The sequence below is a fragment of the Sciurus carolinensis genome, chromosome 2 (genome assembly GCF_902686445.1).
Source record: "Sciurus carolinensis chromosome 2, mSciCar1.2, whole genome shotgun sequence".
Lineage (NCBI taxonomy): Eukaryota > Metazoa > Chordata > Mammalia > Rodentia > Sciuridae > Sciurus > Sciurus carolinensis.
In genome coordinates this window covers 105,668,389-105,680,325 of record NC_062214.1, presented here as the reverse complement: position 1 = coordinate 105,680,325, position 11,937 = coordinate 105,668,389, and the positions used below count along the sequence as shown (strand labels likewise).

Here is an 11,937-nt window from a genome sequence, read left to right as displayed (position 1 = left end):
TCAAGTAACCAAAAGCAGGAGTTGCTCTGAGAATGTGGAAGGCAGTCTTGGGAAAACTTCTTGGTGAACAGTTTTTTGTGATATCTGAAATTTTGCCATATGCAAACTTACTTTATCAATTAAAGTATCTAGTTTATTTAAAAACAAGTTTTGACATTGCACATGATCTTCTTCTGTATCCAGAGTGATTCATACACTTCCTGGAAATGTTGAAGAATTGATTTTTCACTCTATTCCTCTATACTTATTTAGGCAATGAAGAAGAACTCACGTTTTCAAATGCAAATTTAAGTAATTTGAAAAGCAAAGTCTGCTGTTTTCATCTCTTAATAAAGTTAAAATTTTGGATAAAGAAACAATGACATTTATCTAGTCTATTCTTGGAGCAAAAGGGTTGGCCTCTCTGGCACATTTACCAATTCTTTTCCATATTCTCTTAATTTTCTTAGGAAGCCAACTAAAGAAAAGGAGATCTTTCTTAATCAACTTTAGACACAACTTTCAGCCTTGTACTTTCTTTAAGGACCCCTTTACTCCTCCCTCCTCCGTGAAATCTTCAGCATGCAACTCCCTGGGGAATGGTTTCATAAGAAATGTGGACAAAGATTGAACTTGACTCTATTTGTTTTTGAAGAAGCCTGTAGTAAATGCCTTCTACATACTTATATTTTTCTTTCTTCCTACTGGAAAAAATATGAAATAAAAATCTATGATGAAAATACTGATGATGGAATCTCTGCCTAGCAGGCCAAGTTAAGATTTTTCAAATCCATTTTGGCGACGACACTGTGGCACTGCCCTACTAAATCTACAATCCTTAAGATTTTCTGGGTGAGGGGTGAAGCTATGGAAACTGCATGAAGAGCTGGCTTCTTACATTCTCTCCTGAAGGGAGGAACTCGGAGAGAAAAACAGTATTAGTGAAAAGCTCATTCCAGGAAGTGAACAGAAGAGCTGAAGCTTTGGCTCTGTGGGAAAATAGAGACTTTGAAGGTAATAATGCTTGTGCGTCCAAGAAGAATAATGACCAGCTTGTGTCCTGAGAAGGTGATGCTGGAGTCCTTTTGTTCAAAGTGAAACCATGTTGCCTAGTTACAGAAAGATTTCGCTCTAAATGTCAAAAGTGCAGGCAGGAGTAGAATTAGAACCCATGTCCCTAAAATAAAGCAAAAAAATAAAAATTTAAAAAATTTTGAGGAAATAAACAAAACCCGCTAACACAGAACTTTGTTACTCGAACACTTTTGTCCCAGTTGGAGAATCAGTTCAGACATCTTGCACAAATCACATTTAAAACTGCTCAGTTGCTTCTTCACCTATTTCTGGTATTCTTAACAGCAGCAGTGAATCAAGGTCCCTTCCCAGCTGGTCACTGCAGGTTGCAGCAGTGGTCTGTAAATCCCAGGTGTTTATCTGATTTGCCTCACTGGCAGCAGAAATAGAGCTGGTAGGATTGAATGTTGGAGTATTGGTGTTCGACTGCGTGTTTGGGAAGCCAGGTGTGGATGGCGACAGCTTGCCCTGTTTCCAATAGGCTGTGTGTACAGAGGGATGTGATGCTGGAACAAGGCTCTTGCCGCCACCATTGCTGCCCTCACACACTGGCAGCCAAAGCCATGTGCGTGTAACCATGTGTGTCCTCACAGTCAGAGACATCTCTAAGAGCACAACGAGCAGCAGCAAGCCAGTGGCAAATCCACTTCTGTGATTTTGCTGTCCTCTTTGAGTGCACCACTAAAACCTAGAATTAGGCGAGTCTTTATGGAATAGTGTTCATCTCAGTTTTATCTGCTAATGGCAGTGTTGTAATATCAGGAAGACCAGAGAATTTTGTTATTAGTGTACAACTCCTTGTGCATTTTTCTTAGCATTTATCATCCTCAGTCTTTATAGTAAGCCCTTTTAAGTGTGTGCAAATACATTTCAGCAATAACCTGCCCCATTAGGCATTCTCTGTGTATGCATATTTACCTCACCTCTTAGGGCTTAATTTTTTGAAAACTTAATTTTAGACCAAGAACACATGAGTTCAATTCAACAGTTCAACTCAAGCCAATGTATTTTGAGAACCACTATATGCCAACGTTGAGTAGAGTAGATCCCACAAGACTCGTGTGTGTGTGTGTGTGTGTGTGTGTGTGTGTGTGTATGTCATGCTGGGGATTGAACCCAGGGTCTCACAGATGCTGGGCAAGCTCTCTACCACAAAGCCATATCCCCAACCCTGTCCAAAACACTTTTTAAAGCAGATGGCATTTCACCTAAATTAAGAGAGTAAGTTGTAAGAGAGAAAAAGAAGATAAAAGTAAGAAGTCATTATTCACACACTCACACACACACACATACAAATCATATGGAATGATAAAATTTGTAGATATGGCAAGTCCAAGGATGTGTATTTTTTGGTGTAGCACATAGCTCAGTTGGGATGAAGCAGCTCTATACTTGTATGTATGTTATTGAGATATAGGGTTCAAAAGATCTACTGAATCTGTATTCCAGAAGACACTGAAGATCACAGTGAAATACTTATGTTAGTCAGCTTTCCATTACTATAACAAAATACCCGTGATAATCAACGAAAAAAGAGGAAAGATGCTATTTAGGTTCAGAGTTTGGGATGTTTCTGTTCATGGTAACTTGATCCCAATGCTTTTGGGCCTGTGGCAAGGCAGTATATCATGACAGGCACTCCTGGCAGAGTGTTTATTGTTATGCTCACATCATAGCAACTGGGAAGGAAAGCAAAAGAAGAGGAAGAGCCAGAATTCCAGTATCCAATATTCAAGTCAAGAGTACACCCCCAATGTCCTACCTTCCTTCTGCTATGCCCCATCTCCTAGTAGCACCACAGACTGGTGACCAAACTTTCAAGATGTGATCCTTTGGGGGACATTCAAGACCCAAAATATAGTAATATCTATACTTTATTTTTAAGTAATTTCAGTGAACAAATAACATAACATACACAAGGCATTTAACAGTGGTTTGCTACACTGTAGGTACCCAATAAACATCAACTTTCTCAATTTAGTGGGCAGTCAGATCCCTAAAAGATTATGCAGACACTAACAGCTTCCAGAAGAAACATTCCAAGAACACTGCTCACTGTGAGAAAGGCTAATTGTGTTCAATAATAGAAACTTACTTTGTTCCAGCTAGTAAGATGCTTGAAATCCATAACTCCTTTTGGCCAGCAAACTGTTTATTCTGACTCAATTCAGCATCACTAGGACAGAATTACCTTATTTCCTGATCCTGAATTAATCTTGGATTGATCTCTGAAGTAACAGACTAGGATTTTGCTTTGTGTTCTTTCTGCAGTAGTACTGTATTTGGGGACCTTAAGAAGAGACATGGTATTTGCAACTGATGCCAGACCTAATGGTGTCCAGGAACAAGTGCACGTGACACTTAGAATCACAGAGCAGTAGAACTGGAGAGGAGCTCTGGGAACAAAGTGCTCATAGTCCTTCACCAAAATTTTGGAAAGAAAATCGATCAGAAGATCTCAGTGCTTCATTGAATTCAAGGCAGCCTGTGAATGTAATGTGAAAGTGAATTGCTGGAATTTCCAAGGTATTCTAGGGGTTTGGATGGGAGAAGAAAAAGAAAATGTGAAAATGTTACTGTCCTTCAGAAAATCCAGTAGTGTGGTATGGAACTTAAACTGACCTAACAGTCTCCTGCTTGGAGAAGCTGCAGAAGCGCAACCCTGGAAACAGAAGTGGCTGCCACATTCACCCAGACTTCGGGTCTCCTGAGACCAGAACCTGAGTATTTTGACTCATGGACCTGCTCATGTTTTGCTATGTCAGATTTCTTCATCTTGGCTCAGTATATTGTTCTTATGAATAAGAAATTCAGAAATCAGTGTTAGAACAAATCTGAAGATAAATGACCCTGAATATATTAACAGAGACTTAAAGCAAAACAATTTTCACTCCACAGTGTCATTGCAGATATCATTATTTATTTATAGTTATTTCTCCTCAACTAGCATGCATTTATACATACATGGGTAAAATGATGACACTTGTTTTACACTAATAAACCACGGTGCCCACCTTATGGTTTACAAAAACAACAGGGGGGTTGCTCTGACTGGGTATTTGGGAAAATTCCTCAACTAATAGCTGAGTTCGGTCGGTCAGAGTAATGCATGTGTTCATAGACTACTTAGTGAGCGCCTACATGTGCCATGAGGCATTTCAGATTGTGATGATTATACTGAAGAGGTCTTCTTAACTTTAAAAGACAATAAAATAATTGTTTGGGCCTGAAACTGTACTGTGATATGAATAGAACCATTTTTCATGCATCACATTCATACAACATTCAAAAACAAGGAGCACACAGCCACAACTACAGAGGGTCTCACAGAACTAACAACCTCTCCTCACCAGTGTGTGCCCCAGGTGGATCATTCCGCATCTCTTTGAAGGAGCTTCCCCAGCAGGATGCCACTCTCTGGTCCTACTTTCCACTTCCTTTTTCTTTTGTGCCCTGAGCTCACCTCCTCTTTCCCCTTCACTTGACCTGCTCCAATCTGTGGTGATTAACCACTTCCTAGGATCTAACTGAGCATCTCATTGCAAAGTGTTCAACCTTTCTCTTTGCAGTTGCCCAAAGTTCATCTTCAGAGTTGAATTCCACCCATCAACTCTGCATTCTCTGTATACTGTTTATAATATTTGCATTAATGGGAAAGACACATGCAAATGCTAAACAGGCTTAGTGAATAACCTCAGCAACCACAACTGCTTCAAAACCCCTACTGCAATTGTTGTGGAAGGGTTGTATTTACCTGCCTTACTCTTATGAGGACTGGGGGAACAGGTAACAATTCTATGATCATTGCATGGAAAATCTTCTCCATCCTTTTGTGCTTCCTATAATTTGATGTCTTCCTTTGCCTAATATATGTATGACTGTAGCATGTGCCTATTGACTTGGTGAAGTTTGTTATTTAACTTTTATATTTAGGTCATGATGAACGACTCTTGCTGGATATCTCAGCGCTAGAGTAGGAAGAAACAAGAATCCAAAGAAACCTGTTTTCTGTTCTTTTATCAGCTTTAGATCATCTCCTGTGCTCTTAAGTGTTCTAAATTATTGCCTTCCATCTTCCTTTCCATTATTCATGCCTTTCTTCCCTTTCCTGTCATTTTTCATGTTTTTGTATTTTATTATCTGCATTCCTCTAAGCTCTTCAGGAAACCCAAACAGCAGGTGGGCAAAGAATAAGGTCACAGTTAGAGGCCACAGGCAGACTTTGGCTCAGAAACACCCTCAGTTGCTTCTAAAGACTTTTACTCTTAGTGACCAGCCTAAGGAGCTGGTCAGCATTAGGTCATCAGTAGCATCCCCTTTCTTGCAGATAAAGACAACCCTAGGGAGCCAAACCACCAAGTGTGTCTAAAATAAACCAGAAATTCCAGGTTTTTCTTATCGTTAGACCACGTGTCCCAATTCTTAGATAGCGAAACATTGCTATCCTAAAATTAGGTACTTGCCAATAATATATGGTTATTCCCAGCAGCATGAGAATTCAGAACTCCAGAATATTTCTGGTAAAAGTTTTCACCATCTGTTAAGGGAAATATTGTACAATGCCTTCTTTTGAACCTACAAATATGCTTTTGTCTACAAATTTCTACTCAGATTTTCCTGCTCTGATGTTGTTTGCATTTTCACTGCTATGAGAGGAAACAAGAAATACAACTGTCTTCCTGCTTCAGGAAGCTGGGGCCAGACACATCTCCATATGTAATGGAAAGGCCAGTACTCTGAGAAAACTCTCTGTTGCCTAATTGTACTAGGAATCATATTTAGGATCAGCCTGGCCAAGGGAGTAATTGTGACATCTAAGGATAACCTCCTGCTTAATCACCTGTTTCTTTACTTTCATTAGGAGAAGTGGGAAGGTTGCAGCTAAGAGAATGTTTCTGGGTGAGGCAAGTCCTACTGGTTTGAGGGCATCTTTCTGACATGGGAACTAGGTAGGGGAAGTAAGACAGAGGCCATGGTTCTAAGCACATACAAGTGTGCAGAGTATAGTACTGAATTTTCTCTACTTGTAAAGAAAATTTTCTTTCTTAGACTTATCAAAATACAGCTAAACTATTCTCACCATGACCCACTTGTGAGAACTCCCTGCTCCTTTTACTTTTTCTCCATATTCTTTGCATCTAGGGAATGCAAGAACAGCAGATAAAACTTCTCAATGTGAAGTGCATATTAAGTGTTTGAAAGAAAAGTACTTTTCAAATTATTATCATCATGTCCCTTACATGCTTTTACATGGCTCTAAATAAGCTTCCATGGAGGAAGTCAAACTGCCCTGAGACAGGGTCTCTATCCTGCCACCTGGGAGAGAGCAAGCAAAGGTCACACTTAGAGGTCCCTAATAAACAATCCAAATGACAGTCCTAACAGCACAGTCTGAGAGTCATCCTAGTGAAGAGCCTTCCAGATGATTCCTGCTCCCAGCTATCCTGTCACCTGAGTCTTCATGTCTTTCCAGCTGAAGCACCAGAAATTGTAGAACACAGACAAGGCATCCCTGCCTTGGCCTGTTCAAATTCTTGACCTGTGAGCATAATAACACAATTATCTTACACCCCTAAATTTTGGGGTATTGTGTTATAAAGCAAAAATAGTTGGAATAGTCCTGTCTTCATCATGTTTTGATTTTGTGAAGCAGTAAGTGATGGTGCGGAATGATTTACAAATGCTACTCAAGTACGAGGTGGTCCAATTTTGTGTGGAAATAAGCTCCTCCTCGTGCTTCCTGGAGGGCTGTGGAAAGAAGCCTGACCCATTACACAGTGTTTTAGTCTAGTCAAGCAGCTATAACAAAGACCACAAACTGGGTGGCTCATTCGCAACAGAATGTGCAGCTCACAGTTCTGGAGGCCAGGAAGTCCAGGCTAACAGTGCTGAGATTTGGTGTCTGATGAGGGCTTACTTCCTGGCTCATCTTTTGGTTGTATCCTCACATGGTGGAAGGGGTAAAGGAGCTCTCTGGGGTCCCTTATATAAGGGTATTAGTCCCATTCATGACAGCTGTGCTCTCATGACCTAATCACTTCCCCAACATCTTCTGGGAATTAAGTTTCAATGTATCAATTTTACAGAACATAAATATTCTGTCCAGTAGCATTTAGGATGAATCCTGTGAGAGCCAAGGCAGCTCCATGAACTGTTACTCTGAGGGAAGTTTCCAGGATCCTAGAACAGTACATTGATGGGCTCCAAAGACAGAGAATGTTTCATCTCTGCTAATATCCATGTGCTTATTCTCAGTTCCTATTCTGACATTAAAAATAAATAAATAGCTTTAACTCCAGAAAGAGAGCACATGGAATGTAGACTTTGAATCACGTCTTTGAAAACCCCCTGTTTCTCCTGATGGGGAGAATCACAGCCTCTGGGACATAGTCCCCTGTGTTTCTCCTTTACTAGCAAAGCAATAAAACTTCTTTTTCCTTTTTCTAAAAAAAAAAAAAAAAAAAAAAAAAAGATTTCTGAAATAAACACAATTAAAATTTCCATAATGATTTTTACATAAGGAAAAGTAAATACCTTACTAGCATGACTGTAGGGTTATTTCTTTATCTTCAATATTATTTGAAAGAACCACCTATGCTGAACTCCATGGACTTTATTTCCCCTTTCTTGGACCTTGTGGGCTGGAGTTAATTCTATTGAAACAATAATCTAAAATATTGCACAGTATTAACAGCATTCAAATAACTTGAGAAGGTTTGTTCTTTGTTGTACTATAAACAACTGGTAGATCTAATGCTGGAAACATTAAGACCTTAAAAAAAAAAGTCTGACCTATTCCAGCCTATACTTGGCCGACTAATTTCCACTCAGCTGTTTATAATGTGTACACTATTCCAACATCTTAGGTATAAAGAGCTGGGTAATATATGGGCTCTATTCTGTTCCTCGCTGCTGGCTCTGGTTTCATACATCTCAGAAATTACAAAATCAATGAGATAAATGCCACCTGCCTCCCACCCTCTTTCTCCGCTCACTTGCAGTTCAAGAAACCAGTACACTTGAACTTACAGAGGGCGACACTGACAACTGGGAGGGAAGGGTCCCTTTCCACACTTTAACAACACAGTTCCTTGACGACTGACTGGATCCTCTTCCCACCATGACTGGCCCGCTCAGCCTCTTCAGCTTCATCCTTCTTTCTGCACACTCTGCTGGTATTCAAGGTCCTGCCATCCGTCGGTTGCGTCTGTTTTCAGTGACCCCTATGCTGTTGTCCCTTCTACTGGAGTACCCTGCCCACCCTCCAGCCCTTCCTCCTCTCACAGCCCTTGCCTGCCAGCAGGAAATAAATGACAGCGTAGTTCTCACCTTAAGGTGTCTCCTTTTGTTTTCCATCACTCTTCATTTTAAAAAATTCAAACTTACAGAAGAATTGGAAAATGTTACAGGGAACATCCATAGGAATTCCTCAGTTATTATTTTGCTGCATTTGGCTCACTCCCTCTTCTCTTTCCTTCCTTTCCCTTTTCTTCTCTTCCCTTCCTTTCCCGTTTCTTCTCTTCCTTCCCCTCCTCTCCTCTCCCCTCCCCTTCCCTCCACTCCCCTCCTCTCCCCTCCTTTCCCCTCCTCTCCCCTCCCTTCCCCTCCTCTCCTCTCCTCTCCTCTCCTCTTTTGCTGAATGTTTTGAAGGTAAGTTGAATGGAACCATCATCAGGCCATTTCATTCCTATTTGGGCAAGTAGCTCCTTGGACCAGTGTTTTTTAAGTACCACCCTTTGGAGGCCTTCCTGGCACACTTTCCCTCCACACAAATGAAATCCTTGCCTCTTTTTAGCCTCTCCCTCTACATTTCTCATAAAAGTACCTTTATTTTAGCATCTGCAACACTTACTCACCTGAAACTGTGAGTCGGCACTTTCTTCAGTAAGCTGATTTCATTTGAGTCTTACACACACATGCTATCTCCATTACTGAGAACAGGGTGCAGCCTATGAGAAATAATAATCCTTTAGGAAGTGTCTTGAGTAAGAAGGGCATGGTTTCAGTGTCTATCTTGATTGCTTAGCTGCTTCTCTTTTTCTCTGGGTCATCAACGCCTGGCATGTGGTGCATACTTGTAAACCACTAGCCAAATAAATAAGTGGTTCAGTGAGGATAGCCCTCTCCTGGCTCCTCAGCCCAGGATTCCAAAGCCCACCATCCCCTTGGCCATCTGCTAAGCCTGGTACAACGGTCTGTAGATCTCCTTTATCTTTTTCCATGGCTGCTACTCAAAACTTTACCCCAGCCTTGCCCATGTCATTCTCAGAAGATGATCCTGCCCGTCCTTTCACAAAATTATATAGATTAGATTCCTCTGTCCATTTCCTTCTCATCCACATCTGTAGCTAACTTCTTCTTCTCAGCTCTTTTGCAGAAAGAGCAACCATCTTCTTTTGCTAAGTCACACTTACACCTGTCATTGATCCTGTCTGGCTCTATGTTCTGTACAACACAGTTGGACCTGGACTCTAAACCTGACTCTAACACTTAGTGGTTGTGGCCAGCCTCTCTTATTCCAGAAAATGGGGATTATATCATTCTAGGAAATTTTAAGTTTCCGCTAATGACTCCAGGCACATGAAAGTCCATCAGTGTACATCAGTGCCCTCCCTTGTTCACTTCACCAGACGCATAGAGTCCTTCCCAGCATTCTGCACCTTCGGGCATGTGGCCTCTACCCACATGCTTCCCGCCAGCTGGAGAAATTTTGCTCATCTTTGAAGACCTTTCTCAAGTGACATATTCACTAGGAAGCACTGTGCAATATTACCACTGTTTCTTCCCCACCCCCAGACAAAACAAGTTATCCAACCCTTCTCTGTGCTCTCTTAACCTTCCATAAGTAACACTAGAAAACAATTGTGTTGCTTTGTAAAACCCTGGGGAGGGTCTTTCACACCCACGACACTGTGTGCTGTGGCATCTTTTTCATTTGAGTCTTACACACACCTGCTAACTCCATTACTGAGAACATGGTACAGCATATGAGAAATAATGCGTCCTTAGGAAGTGTCTTGAATAAAAAGGGCATGGTTTCAGTGTGTCTACCTTGATTGCTTTTGGTATGCCTGACCAAAGAACCAAAGCGAGGACTCCTGGGGAGTCTCGGTCAGTGCACAGCAGCAAGCAAGCAAGAGGAGTTGTGGAAAGAAGCACCCAGGGAGAGTATTGCATTAATGATTTCTTCCTAGCAGTGTAGGCTTCCCTAAAACAAGGCGTAGTAAGTATTCTGTACCTGTGTTGAACCCCTGAAAAATCCTCTAAGGGATTAAAATAGTTAAGGGTTTGAACTTTGAAGAACAAAAGGAATCTTTGGTGGTTCCTTCCTGTACACACATTTCATCTCTCATAAACCACTCACCCCCGCCTCTAACCTCACTCTTCATTTTTAAAAGGCTTCTATTAAATTCCTGGTCCAGTGATTTTTCTGTGGGCTCTTTCCTTCTGTTCTTTTAGTTACAGCATTAGCCAATCCTATTTTTTGTTGCAAGAAATATTATGCAGTAGGGTTTTATAAAGATTTTGGGTTTAGATTTAATTACTTTCAATAAGTACATTTCCTAAACCAAGTTTATGTTCTTAAGAAAACAATGGTATTGTTGAGATGATAGCTTTGGATTTAGATTATATTTTGATAATAGAATATAGAGAAGTATCTTTGTGTTTTTATTCCATTTTCAAAGACATTGGTGGTGGGTTTTCTCCTTATAATTTAAACATTCCCCTGCAGTGTTGATAACTCAAAGCAAATCTCATTATACACAGTGCATAAGAACCAGAAAATGATGCTGAATTGAGTTGAGAAATGAAACAGAGTAGTTTCGGCTAAATAGGATAGTTGCTCTAAGAAATGTTGAAGTGCCTACCACTTTATTTGTCACTACACCAGGCAACATAGCATATTCAAGAAGACTGTCAGAAATGCCCTGTGCCCTCAAGGACAGGTAAAAAATGTAGGCACAGATTAAATTATAAAATAATGCAATACAGTGTTTGTTCCTATTGCCAAATATGAAAGGTGTGGACGAAAACTACAAGAATCAGCCTAATGAGAAAAATCTCAGGGCTAGGAAAAGAACAGTAAGTAGGAAAGCAGGCAAAATTTGAAGAGTTAGGGGACTCTACACAAAGGGAAAAGGACCAAGACCACAACCGCTTTTAGGGAGCACAGGGAATAAACAAACCTGCTGAGTACTACTGGTAAGAAAACATATTTGGAGCCTGGGTATGGAAAGCTGAGGTTGATCAAATAAGGAACTGGGAAAGAAGGGGTCCAAGTAGTCAGTGAACAGGAGGAAAAAAAAAAAAAAAAAAATGTCTTTTAATACCACAAAGGATGGATTAGAATGGGAAAAGATCTCAGGCAGAAATAGCAGTTCGGAGGCTATTACGATATTTTAAGTTCGAAAACCTGGTTGTGGTAGCAATAAAATGTAATAGAAGGGATGTGAGAGAAGCTGCTATAAGGTTTGGAAACAGGATCAATATAAGGGCAGGCAAGACAGAAAGAACTTGAATGACAGAGAGGAATAGTGTACTTGGGTTTCCAATACAACAGGAAGAAAGGTATTCTGCCTTGTTGATGTGTATGGGAGAGTATGTTTGTAAAATAACAACTACTATTAATTGAGAGTTTCTGATGTGCCAAATGGTCAACTAATAATATTAGCAAGAATTTACATTTTGAATATGATGTGCCAAATACTGTTCTAAAAACATTATCTATATGAATTCATGGAAGAATTGACATCACTATGGGATATTATTATCCCCTTGTACTGTCCTGGTGTGATATACTCATCCCTATTTTGCACATGAAAGGATCAAGGCACAGGGAGGTTAAATGACTTGCCAGAGGCCACATATAAAACCAAGAGTCAA

At 40.4% G+C, this 11,937-nt stretch overlaps 1 long non-coding RNA gene across 1 annotated transcript in view; it reads right to left on the bottom strand.

Moving 5' to 3' along the window:
* Positions 1–206: 206 nt before the first annotated feature.
* The window catches only part of LOC124977424 (uncharacterized), a 65,826-nt gene continuing 54,095 nt past the window's right edge, over positions 207–11,937 (bottom strand). The window contains exons 3-4 of the long non-coding RNA XR_007107185.1: positions 8,910–9,002; positions 207–1,156 (exon numbers count right to left, since the gene is read on the bottom strand). This is a non-coding gene — a long non-coding RNA (uncharacterized LOC124977424). The remainder of the gene's footprint in view (positions 1,157–8,909; positions 9,003–11,937) is intronic.